The sequence below is a fragment of the Notamacropus eugenii genome, chromosome Y (assembly GCF_028372415.1).
Source record: "Notamacropus eugenii isolate mMacEug1 chromosome Y, mMacEug1.pri_v2, whole genome shotgun sequence".
Taxonomy (NCBI): Eukaryota; Metazoa; Chordata; class Mammalia; order Diprotodontia; family Macropodidae; genus Notamacropus; species Notamacropus eugenii.
Genome location: NC_092880.1, coordinates 6,071,287 through 6,093,436, shown reverse-complemented (window position 1 = coordinate 6,093,436; position 22,150 = coordinate 6,071,287). Strand labels below are relative to the sequence as shown.

Here is a 22,150-nt window from a genome sequence, read left to right as displayed (position 1 = left end):
AGATAGTCAAAACAGGTGTAGCAGCAAGCACCCTAGCATATCCAGGATGACTTACTACAACAGAATATTAGATGTGCTTTACTAGGAAAGATATCCCCTGAAGGGCTCAACAATATTTGATAAAGTTCATTCCCTAGTTCAGTTTACAAGTCAGCACTAGGAATTTTGGAGAAATACAAACAGATAAAATATAAGAGAAGAAATAAAGATCAACAAACAAGGCTCTACTGTCGGAATCAAAGCAATATTTCTGGATTCCTGGATTGAGAGAGCCTTTACATTGAAGCAGTTGGGAGAGGGGGAGTCTAAATACATGTCTACTCAGAGTCTTTACCAGGGAATCACAAGGTCCTTCTCATAAAGAAGCCCCCAAAGGAAAATATCAACTCAGAGTATATACACACTTCTCAGAGACATAAGGCACCATGCACCTCATGACTCAGTGTCTATTTAGAAATTTAAAAAAAAGGTGAGAAAGGGTTCCAACAAGAAAGCCTTCTGGGGTGGCCAAGATGGCAGAGTGAGAGCAACTACTCACCTAAACTCTTAGACAAACTCCTTCACATACCTCTAAAAAGAGAATTTGACCAAATTTGGAGGTGCAGAATCCAATAGGAGACAGACTGTGGCAGATTCACAGAACAGGACAGACTGGAAGATGGACAGGAAGGATCTGTTCAGCAGAGGTGAGCCCACAGCACACAGCTCAGCGGGTCCCACAGCAATGTGGTCAAGCAGGAAACCCCTGGGGTGGTCTCAGGCAGCAGCAGCACGGCGAAAAGACAGAGTGGCAGCCCAGAGCAGGAGATCAGCGAAGCTGAGTGAGTGACAGCCAATGAGCCTAACTATGGAACGTATGGAAAAGGCAGCACAAAACCTAACTGGAAAAATTGGACAAATGGAAAGGAAAGCACAAAAACTTCCTGGAGAAAATAATTCCATAAAAGGAATAAGTGGACAGATGGGAAAGGAGATGCAAAAATTAACTGAAGAAAGCAATTTGATGAAAATTAGAATCGGACAAGTAGAAGCTAATGACTCTATGAGATATTAAGAATCAATCAAACAAAATTGAAAGGATGAAAAGAAAAAAGAAAATGTAAAATATCTAATTGGAAAAACAACCGACCTGGAAAATAGGTAGAGGAGAGAAAAATTAAGAAGTATTGGCCTACCAGAAAACCGTGATGAAGAAAAGAGTCTGGACAATATCTTCCAAAAAATAATCTAGGAAAAGTGCCCAGAAGTGCTAGATCCAGGGGGCAAAGTAGTCCTCGAAAGAATCCACCGTTAACCTCCCAAAAGGAATCCCAAACTAAAAACACCAAGAAATATTATTGCCAAATTCCAGAACTATTAAGTGAAGGAGAAAATATTACAGGCAGCCAGAAAGAAACCATTCAGATATCGAGGACCTACAGTCAGAATCACACAGGACATTGCAGCTTCTACATTAAAAGATCCGAGGAATGATATTCTGTAAGGTAAAGGAGATGGGAATACAACCAAGGATCAGTTACCCAGCAACGTTCAGCATAATATTTCAGGCAAGGAGATGAACATTCAAGGAAATAAGGGATTTCCAGATCTTCTGAACAAAAAGGCCGGAACTCAATAGAAAATTCGATCTTCAAACGCAGGTCTCAAGAGAGGAATAAAAAGGTAAACAAGGGAAAAGAAAAACTTGTCATTCAATTTGGGCAAACTGTTTGCATCCCTATGAAGGCAGATGATACGTATTAATCTTGAGAATTTTACATCTGTTATGAAATGTAAAAGGGATATGCATAGATAGAGGGAACAGGTGTAAAATAAATATGAGAATAAAAATGCCCTTCAAGCATGCAAAGGGATTGTAGTAGATGTAAAAAAGAGGAACCAGGAAATGATACATTACATCACAGGAAGAAGTACAAAATTATGTTATAGTAGAGGGAAAGAGAGGAGGGAGAGGAGTATTGTTTGTGAGATACTCTCATCTGATGTGGTTCAAAAAAATCTAAATAGCTCTATAGGCAGTAGGAGGGGAAGGGGGAAGAAAGGGGAGGGGAAACTGAAAGGGGGAAAAGAAGTAGTAAGGGTAAAGGAGAATAAAAGGGAGGGGGGCTGAAAGAAGGAAGGGAAGAATGAGGGAGGTGGTGGTCAGAAGCGAAAATACTGAAGAGGGGAAGGGAGACGGGAGAACTAAAAGCACAAACAGTGGGAAAGAGGATGGAGGGAAAGACACAGATTTTAATCATAACTGTGAATGTGAATGAAATGAGCTCTCCCATAAAAAGGAAATGAATAGCAGAATGGATTAAGAACTATAATTCACCAATATATTGTTTACAAGAAATACATTTGAAACGGGGGCATAAACACAGGGTAAAGGTAAGATATTGGAGCTGAATATATTGTGCTTCAGCTGATGTAAGAAAAGCAGAGGTAGCAATACTAATCTTAGACAAAGCAAAAGCTGAAATAGATCCAATCAAAAGAGATAAGGAAAGCAACCATATCTTGCTAAAAGGCACCATAGACAATGAATCAATATCACTACTAAACATGTATGCTCCAAGTGCTATAGCATCCAAATTCTTAGAGGAGATGTTGGGGAAGTTTCAGGGAGAAATAAGCAGCAGAACTATACTAGTGGGAGATGTCAACCTCTCCCTCTCTGAGCTTGATAAATCTGACCTCAAAATAAACAACAAAGAAGTTAAGGAAGTGAATAAAACTCTGGAAAAGACAGGTATGATACATCTCTGGGGAAAATTGAATGGGGATAGAAAGGAATATACCATTTTTTCAGGGGTACATGGCACATATACAAAAATTGACCATGTTCTAGGGCCTGAAAACCTCACAATCCAGTGGAGAAAGGCAAAGATAGATAGTCAATGCATCCTTCTCAGATCATAACGCAATAAAAATTATATGTAATAAAAGACCATGGAAAGATAAACCAAAAATTAATTGGAAACTAAATAATCTAATTTTAAGAAGGTGTGTGTAAAACAACAAATCACGGAACCAATCAACAACTTCATTCAAGAGAATGACAATAATGAGACAACCTAGCAAATCTTATGGGATACTGCAAAAGCAGTTCTTAAGGGAAGTTTTATATCTTTGAATGCCTACATGAATAATGTATATAGAGAGGAGATCAATGACTTGGGTATGCAGCCGATAAAGCTAGAAAAAGAACAAATTGAAAATCACCAAGTAAATACCAAATTAGAAATACTGAAAACCAAAGGAGAGGTAAATAAAATTGAAATTAAAACCTGTTGAACTAATACATAAAGTAAAAGTTGGTTTTATGAAAAAAATTAATAAAATTGATAAACCTTTGGAGAATTGGATTAAAAAAAAGAAGGAAGACAACCCAATTACCAATATGAAAAATGAAATGGGTGAACTCACCTCCAATGAGGAGAAAATTAAAACAAAAATTAGAAATTACATTGCTCACCTTTATGCCCACAAATTCGATAATCTAAATGAGATGGATGAGTATTTTAAAAAGTATAAATTGGCCAAATTAAGAGAAGAAGAAGTTGAATATTTAATAACCCCATCTCAGAAAAATGAAATTGAGCAAGCCATCAATGAACTCCCTAGGAAAAAATCTCCAGGGCCAGATGGATTTACAATTGAATTCTATCAAACATTTAAAGAACAGTTAATTTCAATATTAGATAGACTATCTGGGAAAATTGGGGAAGAAGGAGGGCTCCCAAATTATTTCTATGATACAAATATGGTTTTGATGCATACATCAGCAAGAGAAAAAACAGGGGAAGAAACTTATAGGCCAATTTCTCTAACGGATATAGATGCAAAAATTTTAAATGAGATTTTAACAAAAAGAATACAGCATCTTTTCACGAGAACACTACATTTTGATCAGGTAGGATTCATACCAGGAATGCAGGGCTGGTTCAATATTAGGAAAACTATTAGCAATATCGATCATATCAATAAAAACAGTAACAGAAACCACATGATTATTTCAAAGATGGAGAAAAAGCTTTCAACCAAATACAACACCCATACCTATTTCATGAAAATTAGAATTGGATAAGTAGAAGCTAATAACTCTATGAGACGTCAAGAATCAGTCAAACACAATGTAAATAATGAAAAGATAGAAGAAAATGTAGTAAAAAGATAGAAGAAAATATCTAATTGGGAAAACAACAGACCTGGAAAATGAGTCCAGGAGAGAAAATTTAAGAATTATTAGCCTGCCAGAGAGCCATGATAAAAAAAGAGTCTGGAAAATATCTTCCAAGAAATCATCGAGGAAAACTGCCCAAAAGTGCTAGATGCAGAGGGCAAAATCGTCACTGAAAGAATCCACCATTCACCTCCTGAAAGGGACCTCAAACTAAAAAGACTAAGAAATACTGTTGCCAAATTCCAGAACTATCAAGTGAAGGAGAAAATACTACAGGCAGCTAGAAAGAAGCCATTCAAATATCTAGGAGCTTCAGTTAGGATCACACAGGGCCTTGCTGCTTCTACATTAAAAGATCAAAGGAATTAGAATATGATATTTCACAAGGCAAAGAGCTAGGACTGCAACCAAGGATCAATTACCCAGAAAGATTCAGCATAACATTTCGGGGAAGGATATGGACATTTCATGAAATAAGGGATTTTCAGACCTTCCTGATAAAAAGGCCAGAACTCAATCAAAATTCAGTCTTCAAATGCAGGTCTCAAGAGCTGCAGAAAAATGTCAACAGGGGAAAAGAAAACTTGTTACTCAATTTGGGCAAACTGCTTACCTCCCTATAAGGGAAGATGATACTCATTGATCTAGAGAATTGTATATCTAATATGAAATATAAAAAGGGTATACAGAGATAGAGAGAACTGGTATAAAGTAAATTATGTGATGATAAAAATGACCTTTAGGTATGTGAAGGGGTTGTAAGAGGAGATGAGAAAAGGAGGAAGCAGAAAATGGTAAATTACGTCATAGGAAGGAGTACAGAATTATATTACAGTAGAGGGAAAGAGGGGAAGGAGATGAGCATTGTTTGAGGGGTACTTCCATCTGATTTGGTTCAAGGAGGGAACAATAAATTTAACTAAGTATATAACTCTATAGGCAGTAGGAGGGGAAGGGGGAAAGAAAGGCCAGGGGAGGCTAAAAGGGAGGGAAGAAGTAGAAAGGATAAATGGCAATAAAAGGGAGAGAGACTGAAAGAAGGAAGGGAAGACCGCGGGAGGTGGCAGTAAAAAAAAGTGAAACTCTCTTGTGGAAGTGAAGGGAAAGGAGATGGGAGAACTAAAAGCACAAATGGTGGGAAAGAGGATGGAGGAAAAGTTAGTAATCAGAACTGTGAATGTGAATGGGATGAATTCTCCCACAAAACGGAGACAGATTGCAGAATTAAAAGCCATAATCCAACAATATGTTGTTTACAAGAAGCACATATGAAACGTGGGGATACACACCAGGTAAAGGTAAAAGGCTAGAGCAGAACACATTGTGCTTCAGGTGATGTAAGAAAAGCAGGGGTAGCAATCTTAATCTCAGATGAAGCAAAAACAGAAATAGATCTAATCAAAAGAGACAAGGAAGGAAACTATCCTGCTAAAATGTACCATAGAAAATGAAGCAATATCATTATGAAACCTATATGCTCCAAGTTGTATAGCATCCAAATTCATACAGGAGAAATTAAGGGAGTTACAGGAAGAAATAGACAGCAAAACTGTACTAGGGGTACCTCAACCTGCCCCTTTCTGAACTTGATAAATCTAACCTTAAAATAAACAAGAAAGAAATTATGAAGGTGAATGAAGCTTTGGATAAGCTACATCATCTATCTATGATAGCTCTCTGGAGAAAATTGAATGGGGATAGGAAGGAATATACCCATTTCTCAGTGGTACATGGCAGCAGGCATCATACACCATGGTGTTAAGCTAGATGCATTCTCAATAAGATCAGGGGTGAAACAAGTGTGTCCATTATCATCACTAGTATGCAATATGGTACAAGAAATGTTAGCTGTAGCAATTAGACAAGATAAAGAATTTGAATGAATTAGAATAGGCAAAGAAGAAACTAATTAATCTTTATTTGCAGATGATATGATGATACACTTAGAGAATCCCAGAGATTCAAGTAAAAACTACTTGAAAATTATTGCTAAACAATTTTGGCAAAGTTACAGCCTGAAAAATAAACCCACACAAATCTTTTGCATTTCTATGTATTACTAACATAGCCCTACAGCAAGAGATACAAAGAGAAATCCCATTTAAAGCTACGGTAGGCACTATAAAATATTTATGGGTCTATCTGCCAAAAGAAATCCAGCGACTATATAAGTCAGATCTAAGTAAGTGGAAAAACATCAGTTGCTGAGCCAATAAAACAGAAATCAAAATTCTACCTAACTTAATTTACTTATTTAGTGCCATAAAAATCAAGCTATCTCATAATTTTCTAGAGCTGGAAAAATTAATTTCAAAATTCATCTGAAGGAGCAAAAATTTCAGAATAAGAAGAGAACAAATGAAAAGTAATTCTAGGGAAGGTGATCTTGCTCTACCAGATCTCAAATTGTATCATAAAGCAGCAAGTTATCAAAAACACTTACTACTGGCTAAGGAACAGAAGGGTAGATAAGTGGAATATGCTAGGTCCTCAAGACCCAGTAGACAATGAATATAGCAATCTATTTTTTGATAAACCCAAGGATCCCAGCTTCTGGGATAAGAACTCAGTGTTTGACCAAAATTGTTAGGAAAATTGGATAAAAGTGTGGCAGAATCTAGGCCTAGAAAAATGCCTGACCCAATCCACAAGTATAAAGTCCAAATTGGTACATGATCTAGGTATAAAGATTGTTACTATAAATAAATTAGTGGAGCAAGAATTAGTGTATTTATGAGATTTATGGAGAAGGGAAATAATTTTGACTCAAGAAGAGATAGAAAGCATTATGAAGTGCAAAATGGAAAATTTTGATTACATTAAACTGAAATGTTTTTGCATAACGAAATCCGATGCAACGAAGATTAGGAGGCAAGCTGAAAACTAGTAAAGAATTTTTGCTACTGGTGTCTGTGATAGAAACCTCATTTATAAAATACATAGAGAACTGAGTTAAATGTACAAGAGTGCAAATCATTTCCCAATTGCTAAATGGTTAAAGGCTATGACCATGCAATTTTCAGAGGAAAGAATTAAAGATAACTATAATCATACGAAAAAATTCTCCAAATCACTTTTGATTAGAGACATGCAAATCAAAACAACTCTGAAGTACCACATCATACCTGTTGGATTGGCAAACATGACAGAAAATTTCGGCGACAAATGTTGGAGAAGATGTGAGAAAGTTGGAACACTAATTCATTGCTGATGGAGCTGTAAGCTGATCCAAAAATTCTGGAGAGAAGTTTGGAGCTGTGTCCAGGGGACAGCAAAAATATGCATACCCTTTGTCCTAGCAATATGGCTTTTAAGACTGTATCCCCAAGGGATCATAAAATGAGAAAGGGTCCCACGTGTACAACAATATTTATAGCAGCCCTCTTTTTGGTGACCAAAAACTGGAAATCAGGGGGATGCCCATCAATTCAGGAAGGGTGAATAAATTATGCTGTGTGAATATAATGGAATAATATTGTGCTAGTAGAAATGATGAACAAGAAGACTTTAGAGAGGTCTGGAAAGACTTATATGATTCAATGCTGAGCAAAAGAAGCAGAACTAGGAGAACTTTGTGCACAACAAGGACCACAGTGTGAAAGAGTTTTTTCCAGTAGACGTGGAGCTTCATTGCAATGCAAGGACTTAAAAAATTCCCCATGGTCTTTTAAGCTACAATGCGTTCCATACCCAGAGAAAGAACTATGAAATTCAATCACAGAATGTAGCAGTTCACTTTCTTTTGTATTACCTTTTGTTTTGTTATATGATTTCTCCCATTCATTTTAATTCTGGTACACAACATTGTTCGATTGGAAGCTCAATTCCGTGTGGACGGTCTCGGGCGGGTAAAAGTGGGACTTCTAAATCTTAGAGTCTTACGAGGCCCTCCATGAACAGCGGGGATTCGAGAAGGTCAGACTGAGCTAGCTCGGCTAGCTCGGGTATTTCCGCCTCTCCCCGGGAGATACGTGATGGGTGGAGTCTCCCTGCCCTCGAGGTCGTCCCGGATCTGGGCACACTATTGTTATCTAACAGCACGGTATTTAGATGCAAACTGTGCGGCTGAAGGTTAAGTAGGATTGAGGAAGCCTGAAAGCTCTCTTAGCACGTGAGGAGCCAAGAGGACAGTAGGCTCCGTTTTCTTCTTTCCTCTCTCCCCTCCCCCTCTCTCCCCGCTTGTACTTCTACTTCCAATCCCTTAAGATCTTAGCCTCCTTAGGAAGTCTCCCCCTCTTCCTCCTAAGGAAGATCCTCCCTGCACTTGTAACCGAGACCCTGAAATAAAGCTCAACCCTTGTTCGACTCTGGAACGTCCTTTCTCTCATATGAGCATCTGGTTTTGGCCAACCGAAGACCTCGGAGGTGAGGTAAGAAGACTCGGGTAGCCCACACAGGCCTCTAGGCCTGGCACAACATGATTACAGTGAAAATATATTTAATAAGAATGTATGTATAGAACCTGTATAAAATTGTATGCAGTCTTGGGGAGGGAGGGGGGAGATAGGAGGAGGGAGGGAAAAATAATCTAAGGTACATGGTAGTGATTATGGAAAATGAAAACAAATAAAATTTATATATATATATATGTATGTATGTATGTATGTATGTATGTATGTATGTATGTATGTATGTATAAAAGAAAGCCTTCCAAAGAGCAAGCCTCCTCTAAGCAAGTTTACCTTAATGGGCTCCACATGAAGAAAATCTTAAATCCCATTAACATTACCACAGGCTAGTCTATTTAACAGAAGTATCTATTAATCAGTGTGTCTTTTTGCATGTCCCAAATGTTTTGAGTCAGAGTTAAGCTCCTAACATTCAGAATTGTTCTAAGATTTGGAAAGAACTTGAAAAGAGTTAGCTAGAGAAAAAAGATGTTAACTGAGGGCTTCTGAGCAAACACACATAAACAGCATTCTGGAGATGGAAGCAGTTCCTCATTGATTTGTCTACCATGGGCCAACTTGAATGGAAATACATACATATATATATACACACACACACACACACACACACACACACACACACACACACACACACATACACATACATGTATATACACACATACATATACATATACTTATATATACATACATATACTTATATATATTCACACACACTCATGTATATATATATGCACATATAAAGATAAATAGATCTCTCTCTAACTCTCTATATAATATATATATATATATATATATATATATATATATATATATATATATATATATATATATATATATAATTTATGTCTCGTCATTAAGATAACTACTTCATTAGGGGTTTGTCTTTCTTGCCTTATTCTCCATTATAAAGTGATATAGAGGATATGTTGATAGAAGTCACAGTACAATGGCAACTGTTCTCATTTTGCAGGCAAGCTTACTAAGTTTGACTGCTAAATTACCCAATGTATACACTGACTTTGGGAAAATTGTTTAAATTTTTGGGTGTCATCTTCCTCATTTGTAAAAAATAAGTTGGTAGAATTGGTGGGGCAGAGGGAGTTATACTATATGATTTGAGGCCACTGAAGTTTTACATTCATGGTCTTATGATTACATTTTCTAATTCATTGTCAAGCACAATATTCTCAGGTAAAATAGACATAGGGCAGCTAGGTAACACAGTGGATGAAGTATTGGTTTGGGAATTAGGATGGCTCATCTCTCTGAGTTCAAATCCAGTCTCAAGCATTTATAGCTGTATGACCCTGGGCAAGTCACTTAACTCTGTTTACCTCAGCTCCTCATTTATCAAACGATCTGGAGAAGGAAATGGCAAACCACTCTAGTACATTTGCCAGGAAAACACCAAATGGGGTCACTAAGAGTTGAAAATGACTGATACAACTCAACAACAACTCAGCAATAGGGGAAATGAGGATATTGATTTTGAAATTATTTCTTTAAAGAAATATGCAGATATAAAAGACATCTTTGTAGAGATTCTTTCAACCATAGGAATAGAAGAGATTTTCAAGAGATTGAACATAGACATTAAAGAGAGGAAGATCAAGGAGAGATTTTGGAGATCCATCCATGTTTAGAGGTGTGTGTTTGTGTATCTCAGCACTGACTGTTATAAAATCAAAATATTGATCATTTCCGAAAAGCCTTAACGATATTCTCTGTCCACCATTATCAAATATTCCAACAAAATTTACTTCTTTAAGTCAAAATAAACAAGCGCATCCATCTTATTAGTATGCAAATTTGATTTTGTGTTTAATAGATGGTGAAATTATATATACACCAAAGGATTATTTTAAATTTTTTTTATGGTTTATCATCATAAAGGCTTGATTAGAATACCCATCTTTTAAACCCATATATCTGGGTCACGTGAAACTTTCTTTGGCCAAAAGTGGTCATAAGTGGAGAAACTGTAAGAAGCCCCACCATAGACAATTAAGCAATGAAATTAGAAGAGCAAGTAATAGTCTACCTGCAAGATCTATGGGAAAGGGAAGAATTCATAACCAAAAAAAGGATAGGGAGCATTATGAATTATAGAATGGATTATTCTGATCATAATTAATTGAAAAGATTTTGTGCAAATAAAATCAACACAAGTAAGGTTAAAATGAAAGCAGAAAGTTGGGAAACAATATTTATAACAAGTGTCTCTGATAAAGACCTTTTTTCTCAAATATATAGAGATCCGTGTCAAATTTATGAGAATAAAAGTCATTTCCCGATGAATATATGCTCAAAGGATATGAATAGGTAGTTTTCACATGTGGAAATCAAAGCTATGTATAGGCATAACAAGAAGTGCTCTAAAATCACTTTTGATTAGGAAAATACAAATTAGAAAAATCTGACATACTAACACAGAACTATTGGAATTGTTAATAAGACAAAAATGAAAAAAAGATAAATATTGGAGAGGATGTGGGAACATCAGGACACTGACACACTGGTAGTGGAGTTGTTAACTGATCCACACCAATTTGCAATGGGCAACCAAAACTGTTCATACCCTTTGATTCAGCAATACTTAATTGAATTTCCTCATTGCCTATTTTTATTCCTCTAATTTATTTTCTTTTACAATTCTACAGCTGGAATTTCTACATTAATATTGAGCAATGGTGGTGATAACAGACACTGTTTTTTCACCCACAATCTTACCGGACAGGCTTCCCATTTATACCTCTTATATATGATATTTACTCTTGCTTTTAGACAGCTGCTAGTTATCTTTTGGGAATGGTTCCATTGATTCTTATACTTTTGAACTCTTTTATTTTAATACAAAGAATCATTATATTTTGTCTCAAGATTTTTCTACATCTTTGGATGTAATTGTATGATTTTTTTTGTTTTGTTATTGATATGGACAATTATACTTATCTATATGTAACATATACAAATATAAATATAGATATATGCACATAAGACAGATCCATACACAAATAAACACATATATGAGTACATACATGGGCATGACACACACCTTCACGCATACATGCATGCATACATGCATACGCGATGAAGAGGCCCTACATTTCTGAACATAAACTCCAACCGATCATAATGATCTTTTAAAGACATTGCTACCATATTCTTATTCATATTCTATATAAAGTTTCATACTGATATTCATTAAAAGTAACTCTACAGTTTTCTTTCTCTGATTTTGCTTTTCTCATATTTTGTCATTAAAATAATTTAGAAGGATTCTTTCTTTACCTATTATGTTCAAGTAAATCATGTAATTTTGAGAATAAATGTTACAGAAATTGAGTAAATTTCTTCAATGTATAATGAGAACCTTACTTATAAAGTGGATTCCTAGGGGTGGAGCCAAGATGGCAGAGAAAAAATATGGACTTGCTCTATCTCTACCTCTCCCAGAGTAGCCCGTAAAATAACTAAGAATGACTCTAAACAAATTCTAGAGCAGCAGAAGTCACAAGAGGACAGAGTAAAAGATATTTCCAACCCAAGAGAGGCTGAAAGGCTGACAGGAAAGGTTTATCATACTGGGCTCAGAGCAGAATGCAGTCCACCCTTGGTAACACAGCACAGCACGGATAGGACTAAAACAGGCTTCAGAGTGAGGAATCACAAATAGCAGCTGCGGTTCCCAGATTTCTCAACCCATAAATGCCAAAGATAATTTCAAAGGTTCGCTGAGAAAGCTCCTTCACCTGGGTGAGAGGGGAGTTTGTTCTGGCACCAGCTCCAACCCCAGTGCAGCAGCAATGTCTGCTTTTGAAACCCTCAGTCTAAAGACTTTGCAGGAATTGAAGGCCTATAAGAAATGATGAACAAGAAGACTTCAGAGAGGCCTGTAAGGACTTATATGACCTGAAGCTGAGTGAAAGGAGCAGAACCAGGAGAACTTTGTGCGCAGCAACGACCACAGTGTGCGAGAGTTTTTTTCTGGTAGACTTGGAATTTCGTAATAACGCAAGAACTTCTTAAAAAAAAACCCAGTGGTGGTTCTCTAAGGCAAAATGCCTTCCACACTCAGAGAAAGAAATATGGAAGTCATTCGCAGAATGTAGCAGATCATGTCTGTGTATGTGTATGGTTTTGTGTATCATGTTTTGATTTGTTATATGATTTCTTCCACTTATTTTAGCCCGACTACGTAGCATGACTATAGTGAAAATGTACTCAATAGGAAAATATATGTAGAACCTATACAGAATTTTATGCAGTCGTGGGGAGGGAGGGGGGTTTTGGGGGGTAGGTGTGAGGGGGATAAATCTCAATTGTATGGCAGTGATTGTTAAACATTAAAAAATAATACATTTTTAAAAAAGGAATTGAAGGCCTGATCTGGGTCTCAGCACTGAGTGGTAGTCCAGGGGTGAGGAAGAGTCCTAGCATGGTAGAGCTGCTGGTGACTTTGGAGAGGGAATTTTACTCACAGATTCTGGGCAGAGAAGTGTGCTTGTGATTCCTCACAGACCAGAGTTCAGGCCAGGAGAGGAGCAAACTCCTCTCCTTTGATTGTGCCACATTGAGGGAATTGAGAACTTACAGGTATCTAGAGTATACCCTCCACTTGACAAAGGACTCACAAGTCAAGTAACTGGCTGGGAAAATGCCCCAAAAGGGGAAAAATTAGACTACAGAAAGTTACTTTGTTGGTGAAAAGGTATTTTCTTCAATCCTTTTGGATGAGGAAGAGAAAAACATACCACCAGAGGAAGACATAAAAGTGAAGGCTTTTATATCCAAAACCTCCAAAAAGTATATGAAATGATCTCAGGTCATGGAAGAGCTCAAAAAGGATTTTGAAAATTGAGTAAGAAAGGTGGAGGAAAAATTGGGAAGATAAGTAATAGCAATGCAAGAAAATCATGAAAAGCGAGTCAACATCTTGCTAAAAGAGACACAAAAAATTGCTGAAGAAAATAACACCTTTAAAAATCGACTAATCCAGATGGCAAAAGAAGGCGAAGAAACCAATTAGGAGAAGAATACTTTAAAAAGCAGAAGTGGCCAAACGGAAAAAGAGATTCAAAAGCTCACTGAAGAAAATAGTTCTTTAAAAATTATAGTGGAACAAATGGAAGCTAACGACTTTGTGAGAAACGAAGAAATTATAGAACAAAACCAAAAGAATGAAAAAATAGAAGACAATACCAAATATATTACTTAAAAACAACTGACCTGGAGAATTGATCAAGGAGAGGCAATTTAAAATTATTGATCTACCTGAAAATCATGATAGAAAGCCTATACATCATCTTTCATGATATTATCAAGGAAAACTGCCCTGATATTCTAGAACCAGAGGGTAAAAGAGAAATAGAAAGAATTCACCAATCACCTCCTGAAAGAGATTCCAGAAGGAATACTCTTAGGAATATTGAAGCCAAATTCCAGAGTTCCCAGGTTAAGGAGAAAGTACTACGTGGAAGCAGAAAGAAACAATTCAAGTATTGTGAAAACACAACCAATATAACACAGGATTTAGCAGTTTCTACACTAGTGGATCAAAGGGCTTGGAACATGACATTACAGAGGTCAAAAGAGATAGGATTAAAAGCAAGAATCACCTACCCAGCAAAACTGAGTATAATACCTCGGGGAAAAAATGAAATTTCAATGAAACAGAGGACTTCCAATCATTCTTGTTGAAAAGATCATAGCAGAATAGATTATTTGATTTTCAAATGCAAGAATCAAACAAAACATTCCACAGACAATATTCTATATTGTCCATTGCAACTTTTATCAAAATGTCTTTGCTTTGAGATCAAGAAAAATGGTTTGGTAGGTCAGGAGAAGGACGACAACAGAGTGGATGCAGACTGTGGTCTGAACTCAGCCGGTGACTGTCTCTGAGACACTTCAACTTTTATGAGTAGCTTTTGCATTTGTGATAAATCAAATTTCCATATGTACTGTACATGCATTCTACATATCCATATAGGCATGTATGCATATGTGTTTATGTGTATAAACCTTTCTTTACTCTAAAAACTCCTTTGAGGTATACTGTTGAAATTATATAATACCTATTTTGAGGATGATTAAAAAAATGAGGATAACAAAGTATATGTACAGTGGTCACACAAAGTTGTTTCCGTTTTACCCTTAAATAGCAGAGTGTACTTTTTTATTTCCTTTTTTCTTTTTGTTCTTTTCTTTTTTATATTAATTTTATTTATTTTTAGTGTTCTACAATCACTACCATAAAACTTAGATTTTTCCCCCCTCCCTCCCCCCCAATACTCCCCTTCCTCCCCGAGATGGCATACAATTCTATATAGGATCTAGACATACATTCATACTGAATACATTTTCACTATAACCATGCTTTGTAGAAGAACTAAAATAAGTGGGAGAAATCATATAACAAAGCAAAATATTAAATACACACACAAAAAAATGATGTTACATTCTGTGATTGAATTCCACAGTTCTTTCTCTGAATGTGGGAGGCATTTTGCCTTAGAAGATCATTGGGAAATTTTTTTAAGTCTTTGCATTGCTATGAAGATCCAAGTCTACCAGAAAAAGCTCTCGCACACTGTGGTCACCGCTGTGCACAAAGTTCTCCTGGTTCTGCTCCTTTCGCTCAGCATCAGATCATATAAGTCTTTCCAGACCTCTCTGAAGTCTTCTTGTTCATCATTTCTTGTAGCGCAATAGTATTCCATTATATTCATACACGATAATTTATTCAGCCATTCCCCACCTGATAGACATCCCCTTGATTTCCAATTCTTTGCCACTACAAAGAGTGATGCTAAAAATATGTTTGTACATGCGGGACCCTTTCCCATTTTTATGATCTCTTGGGGATACAGTCCTAGTAGCGGTATTGCTGGGTCAAAGGGTATGCACATTTTTGTAGCCCTTTGGGCATAGCTCCAAATTGCTCTCCAGAATGGCTGGATGAGTTCACAGCTCCACCAACAATGAATTAGTGTTCGAACTGTCCCACATCCTCTCCAACATTTATCATTTTCCTGTTCTGTCATGTTTTCCAATCTAATAGGTGTGATGTGGTACCTCAGAGTGGTTTTAATTTGCATCTCTCTAATCAAAAGTGATTTAGAGCACTTTTTCATATGATTGTAGATATATTTAATTTCCTCCTCTGAAAACTGCCTGTTCATATCCTTTGAGCATTTATCAACTGGGGAATGACTTGTACTGTTGTACATTTGACTCAGTTCTCAATATATATTCTAGAAACGAGGCCTTTATCTCCAAGATTAGCTGTAAAAATTTTTTCCCCAATATACTACATCCGTCCAAATGTTGATTGCATTGGGTTTGGCTGTGCAAAAATTTTTCAATTTAATGTAATCGAAATTATACATCTTGCACTTCATAATGCTTTCTATCTCTTCTTTAGTTAAAAATTCTTCCCTTCTCCATAAATCTGATGAATACACTATTCCTTGCTCCTCCAGTTTGTCCATGGTATCCATCTTTATACCTAGATAGAGTACCTATTTGGACTTTATTCTTGGGTATGGTGTTGGGCATGGGTCTATGCCGAGTTTTCTCCACACTGTTATCCAGTTTTCCCAGCAATTTTTGTTGAACACTGAGTTCTTATCCCAGAAGCTGGGGGCCTTGGGTTTATGAAACAGGAAATTGCTTTACTCATTGCCTACAGTGTCTTGAGTACCTAGCTTATTCCACTGGCCTACCCTTCTGTTTCTTAGCCAGTACCAAGTGGTTTTGATAATTGCTGCTTTATAATACAATTTGAGATCTGGTAGGGCTAGGCCACTTTCCCTAGCATTTCCTTTCATTAGTCCCTTTGATATTCCGGACCATTTGCTTTTCTAGATGGATTCTGATATTATTTTATCCAGTTCTAGAAAATAATTATCTAATAGCTTAATTGGTATGGCACTAAATAAGAAAATTAATTTAGGTAAAATTGTCATTTTTATTATATTGGTTCAGCCTACCCATGAGCAAGTGATGTTTTTCCACTTACTTAGATCTGACTTTATTTATGCAAAAGGTGTCTCGTAATTGTGTTCATACAGTCCCTGGGTTTGTTTGGCAGGTAAACTCCCAGATATTTTATAGTGTCTACCCTAGCTTTAAATTGGATTTCTCTTTCTATCTCTTGCAGTTGGACTTTGTTGCTAATATATAGGAATGCAGAAGATTTGTGTGGGTTTATTTTGTAACCTGCAACTTTGTCAAAGTTGTTTACGATTTCAAGGAGCTTTTGTACTTGAATCTGTGGTATTCTCTTAGTATATCATCATATTGTCTGCAAAGAGTAATAACTTAGATTCTACTTTGCCTATTCTTATTCCTTCAATTTCTTTATCTTGCCTAATTGCTACAGCTAACATTTCTAGTATCATACTGAATAATAGTGGTGATAATGGATATTCTTGTTTCACCCCTGGTCTTATTGGAAATGCATCTAGCTTATCTCCATTGTATAAAATTCTTCCTGAAGGTTTTAGGTAGTTACTGCTTATTATTTTATGTAAAGTTGCCATTACTCCTATGTTTTCAAGCATTTTTAATAGGAATGGGTGTTGTGTTTGGTTGAAAGCTTTTTCTGCATCTTTGAGATAATCATGTGGTTTCTGTTACTTTTGTTATTGATATGATCAATATTGCTAATAGTTTTCCTAATATTGAATCAGCTCTGCATTCCTGGTATGAATACTACCTTATCAGCTCCCTCAGAGCCTCTATACAGGGCTGAGGTAATAATCAGCTCCTCAGTGCCCCCAGGGTTTTTACGATCCAACCATGGACGCGGGCTGCTGTAGGGGCTGCTGTGGGAACTGCTGCTGCCTGCCTGATGTGGTCTCTGTGGACCTGCCTGCTATTGGAGCTATGGAAAGACCTTTCTCCCTTCCTGACCAGCTGAAAAAACCCTGTCACTGACCTTTGGGGCCTGTGGGTTGAGGGATCTGTGAAGCGCTGATACTGGGACTGGAGATTCTGCCCCCGAGGGCTGTTTGCAAGCTGCGGGCGTGAGACCAAGACTGGGCTGAGCTCTGCTCCATGTTTGGTGCAACAGACGTTTCCTGTGGACCTTTCATGTCACCCTGCGTTGGAAATCTCCTCCCCTCTATTGTTCTTCATTTGTACTGCTCCAGAATTTGTTGAGAGTCCCTCTCTACAGGGCTATGTGGGCTATGTGGGGAGAGCCTGCATATATGTGTCTTTCTACTCTGCCATATTGGCTCCGCCCCCCAAACTCAAATTGTTTTTTTCAGTTAACTTTTGCATCTCCTTTTCCATCTGTCCAATTTTTCTTTTGAGCAATTGTTTTTTTCCAGTTAATTTTTGAATTTCCCTTTCCATTTGTTCAATTTTCCTTTTTAATGAGATGTTTTTTTCATGGAATTCTTTTTTCATACTTTTGAAATCATTGGCCAGTTTCTGTTCTTTTTCCTTCTTCAGCTGTTCCAGGAGTGCTTTTTGTGCATGGGAGCAGTTCACAGTCTCTTCTGAAGTTTTAGATGGAAGTACAGTCTCACTACTCACCTCTTTGGTATTTGTATTTTGCTCTTTGTTCCTATAGAAAGATTCTATTGGTTTTTCACCATTATTTTGCTTTATTGTGCTCATGATTGTGATTGTGTGCTGTGGCTTCTGGTTCTTTCAGTTAGAATCGGCAGAACTCGGGGTTGAGCTGACTGGTGAGAAAAAAAATAAAGGCAAATGTCTTTTTATCTTTTTTGTTTTGTGTTTCCCAGATCAACCCTGGGGTAGATTGTTAAGGGTGGAGGAAGGGTGGTCTGATTATGGGAGAACTCTTCAGCTCACCTGCGGCAAAGGCAAGTCTAGGGATTGGTGATCCCAGCTGCCCTATTGTCTTCCCATTTCCCCAGGAGTTCTGAGGCATGCCTGGGTCCTAGTGCGAGTTTCCACTGCTCCTCTCCTTCTGGTCGCCTCTGACACACTAGGAGGAATCTCCCTTACCTATTTTCCTAGCCTCAGGCCTTATGAGACTATTTTCCCCCTCTGCTATTCCCACTGATTCATGATTTTTCTGGGGAAATATTTTACGGTTCTTTCCAGGTCATCAAGGGGCGTAAGAGAGAGCATTTACTGATCATTCTGCCATTCTGGCTCCCTGAAGTTCAAGTAGGAGACTTACAAAAGCTTAATCTGTCTGCTGAAAGTCTCAAGAGCTGCTGCGGCTGATATCTGGGGCTAAGCGTCTGTCACTCATTCGACTCTGCTGGTCTCTCAACCTGGGCTGCTGCTCTGCTGTTTTGCCTGCTGCTGTCCCAGGTCTCCCCAGGGCCCTCCCACTCCCCTGCGTTTTTCGCTGTGGGCTCACTCCCGCAGCCCAAATCCTTCCCGTTGACCTTCCAATCTGTCTTGGGCTGTGAATCTGACACAGTACGTCTCCTATTGGATTCTGCACCTCCAAAATTTGGTCAAATTCTCTCCTTAGAGGTACTGAAGGAGTTTGTTTAAGAACTTAGGTGAGTAGTTGCTTTCACTCCACCCACTTGGTCCCACCCCCCTTTTTAAATTTTCTCTGAGGTCTTTTTTTTTAGCTATTTTATGAAAGATTGTTACCACCCGTGTTTTTAGCAGAATCTTCTTGTCAGAGAAATTTTCCTATAAAGCGTTGTTGTACTGTCATATAATTTCCCTCTAAGAACCTCTTTTTCTCTGATCTCCTACAAGAAGAATGAGGGAACACATTCCTACTTTCATACCGTACTATTTACTCTTCCTATATTTCCAGAAAAAGTCATGAAACAATACCTGGCTTTTGAAAGATTTCTAATCCCTAGATGTGTTCTATTGTACTGAGGAAATTTTTAACAGAATGTTTATCTTCTCAAAATATTCCAATAGCTCTGTTGCATAGGGAAGTGAATTATCAGGGTTATTAAAGACAGAAATCATTAAAGATCCAAATCAGGGAAAGAGCAGGAAACTTCCATCACTGAAGAGGTTTACCATTAGAACAGTTGACAATTATGATAGTTTGACTCTTAATTTGTTCAAAATGAAGTGCTGACCCATGTGACATGCTATAATTCTTGACTTTTCATTGCTGATAAAACAACTCTAATTTCTCTATTTGCTACTTAAACCACATAAATGGATAATGGAAGAAATGTGACAGAATTCATCTTACTAGGACATACAAAGAATCCAAAGCTGCAAAAATTATATTTATAGTGTTTCTTGCCTTATGCATGCTAACTCTGACAGCCAACTTGCTCCTTGTGGTCACCATTACCACCAGTCATACATTAAGCTCTCCCAGTTATTTGTTCCTGGAAAATTTGTCTTTCATTGATGTAATTTATTAAACTTCTTCATCTCCTAAACTCATCATGAATTACCTCCACGAGAAAAAAGTCATCTCCTTTAATGGGTGCATTACCTAGGTCTATGCAGTGCATATCATTTGGGGTACTGAAGTCATCCTGCTCATGATAATGGCCTATGATAGATATGTAGCCACTGGTAAGTTCCTGCACTACATGATCATTATGAACAGGAAGTTATGTGTCATTTTTGTCATCGTAGCTTGGATTGGTGGCTTTCTCCATGCAACAATCCAGATGCTTTTCACAATTTGACTCCCTTTCTGTGGACCTAACATCATAGATCACTATATGTCTGACTTGTACCCTTTGCTCAGTCTCATTTGCATGGATACCCATAACCTTGGTCTACATGTGGCATTGAACAGTGTCTGCATAGTTCTGTTAAACTCCTTATTCTTGATGGCATCCTATGTTGTCATCCTGCATTCCTTGAAGAATCACAGTCTGGAGAGGAAGCGCAAACCCTCTCCACCTATATCTCCCATATGATTGTAGTAGTCTTGTCCTTTTGTCTTGCATATTTGTGTACCTGAGGCCTGTGGTCACTCTGTGTATTGATAAGGCAGTTGCTGTATTCTATACTGTAGTATGTCAATTGTTAAATCCCTTAATATGCTCCCTCAGGAACAGAGAGATAAAAAAAAATGCAGTGAGGAAGCTGTGGAATGAAAACAACAACAACAATGAATTCGCATAATAAATAAAAAGAATGGCAGGGGAGAAAATAATTCGTTTTTATAAACCAGACTTTAGAGTAGTCCTTAAGGAGAATGAAGTGATCAAATCCTTGGCCAAAGGAAATAAAATTTATGAGGCAGTAAATACATTTGCAATTCTCTTATCTGTTTGAAAGCAGTTTAGCTTAATAAACAATGAATACAAATTTACTTGAAGATAGTAATCAAGATACAAGTAGAAAAACAGAAATAGTTGTACTCATTAATTTTCAGAGAGTAAAATTCAAAAATGAAGAAAATCCTTATTCTCAACATCTAAGAACTTCACATTCAAATGCAGACAATGGATTCTACCAGGGGGTTCTCTTCCCCATTTTATCCTCAGAATTATTCCTTTCATGAAATCCTTCACCAAGCCCTAACATCAAGCCCTATTTACAAGCAATGTTTGAAGGCTGCTCCCACACAAGTGGTCATAATGTTTCCTAGGCTCTCTATCTTACCCTAACTTTGTTTGAATATTTTTACTATCTCAGTTTATGTCTTCTTTTCATTTTTTAGAATTAATTTATTTGTTTTCAGTTTTCAGCAGTCGCTTCCGAAAGTCTTACATTTTATCCCTCTCCCTATACACTTGGTCCCCAAGACGACATGCAATCATACAGGTTCTACACATAAATTCTTATTAAACACATTTTCACATTACTCATCTTGCATGGAAGAATTAAAATGAATGGAAGAAACCATAAGAAAAAGCAAAACAAAACATAACAAAAGAGAGAAGAGTCTACTCATTCTGCATTCTGATTCCATAGCTCTTTCCCTGGATGTGGATGGCATTTTGCTTCTAGAATCCTTTGGGAATGTTTTAGATCCTTGCATCGCTGTGAAGGGCTAAGTCTATCAGAAACAGTCCTCTCACACTGTGACTTTTCCTGTGTACAATGTCCTCCTGGTCCTGCTCACTTCAATCAGCTTCAGTTCATATAAGTCATTCCATGCCTTTCAGGAGTCATTCTATTTATCATTTCTTATAGCACAATAGTTTGCCATTACATTCATAAATCACAACTTGTTCATTCATTTCCTAACTGATAGACATCCTGTCAATTTCCAGTTCCTGATCACCACAAAGAGAAAGATTATAAATATTTTTGCATATGTGGAATGTTTTCCCATTTTTATGATCTTTTTGGGATGCAGTCCTAGAAGTCTTATTGGTGGGTCAAAGTGTAGGCACATTTTTGTAGCCCTTTGGGCAAAGTTCCAAATTGCTCTCCAGAAAGGTTGGATCAGTTCGCAGCGCCACCAACAGTGAATTATTGTTCCTACTCTCCCCTATCTACTCCAACATTTATCACCTTCTTGTTTTCGTATTTTAGCCAATCTGACAGGTGTGATGTGGTACCTCAGAGTTTTGATTTACATCTCTCTAATTAATTGCGATTTAGAGCATTTCTTTCCTATAACTACAGACAGATTTAATTTCTTCCTTTGAAAACTGCCTGTTCATATCCTATGACCATT

At 37.3% G+C, this 22,150-nt stretch overlaps 1 pseudogene; it reads left to right on the top strand.

Annotated features, from left to right (window-relative positions):
* The first annotated feature begins 19,710 nt into the window (after positions 1-19,710).
* Positions 19,711-20,643, top strand: LOC140516746 (olfactory receptor 4C12-like; annotated as a pseudogene).
* The last annotated feature ends 1,507 nt before the right edge of the window (positions 20,644-22,150 follow it).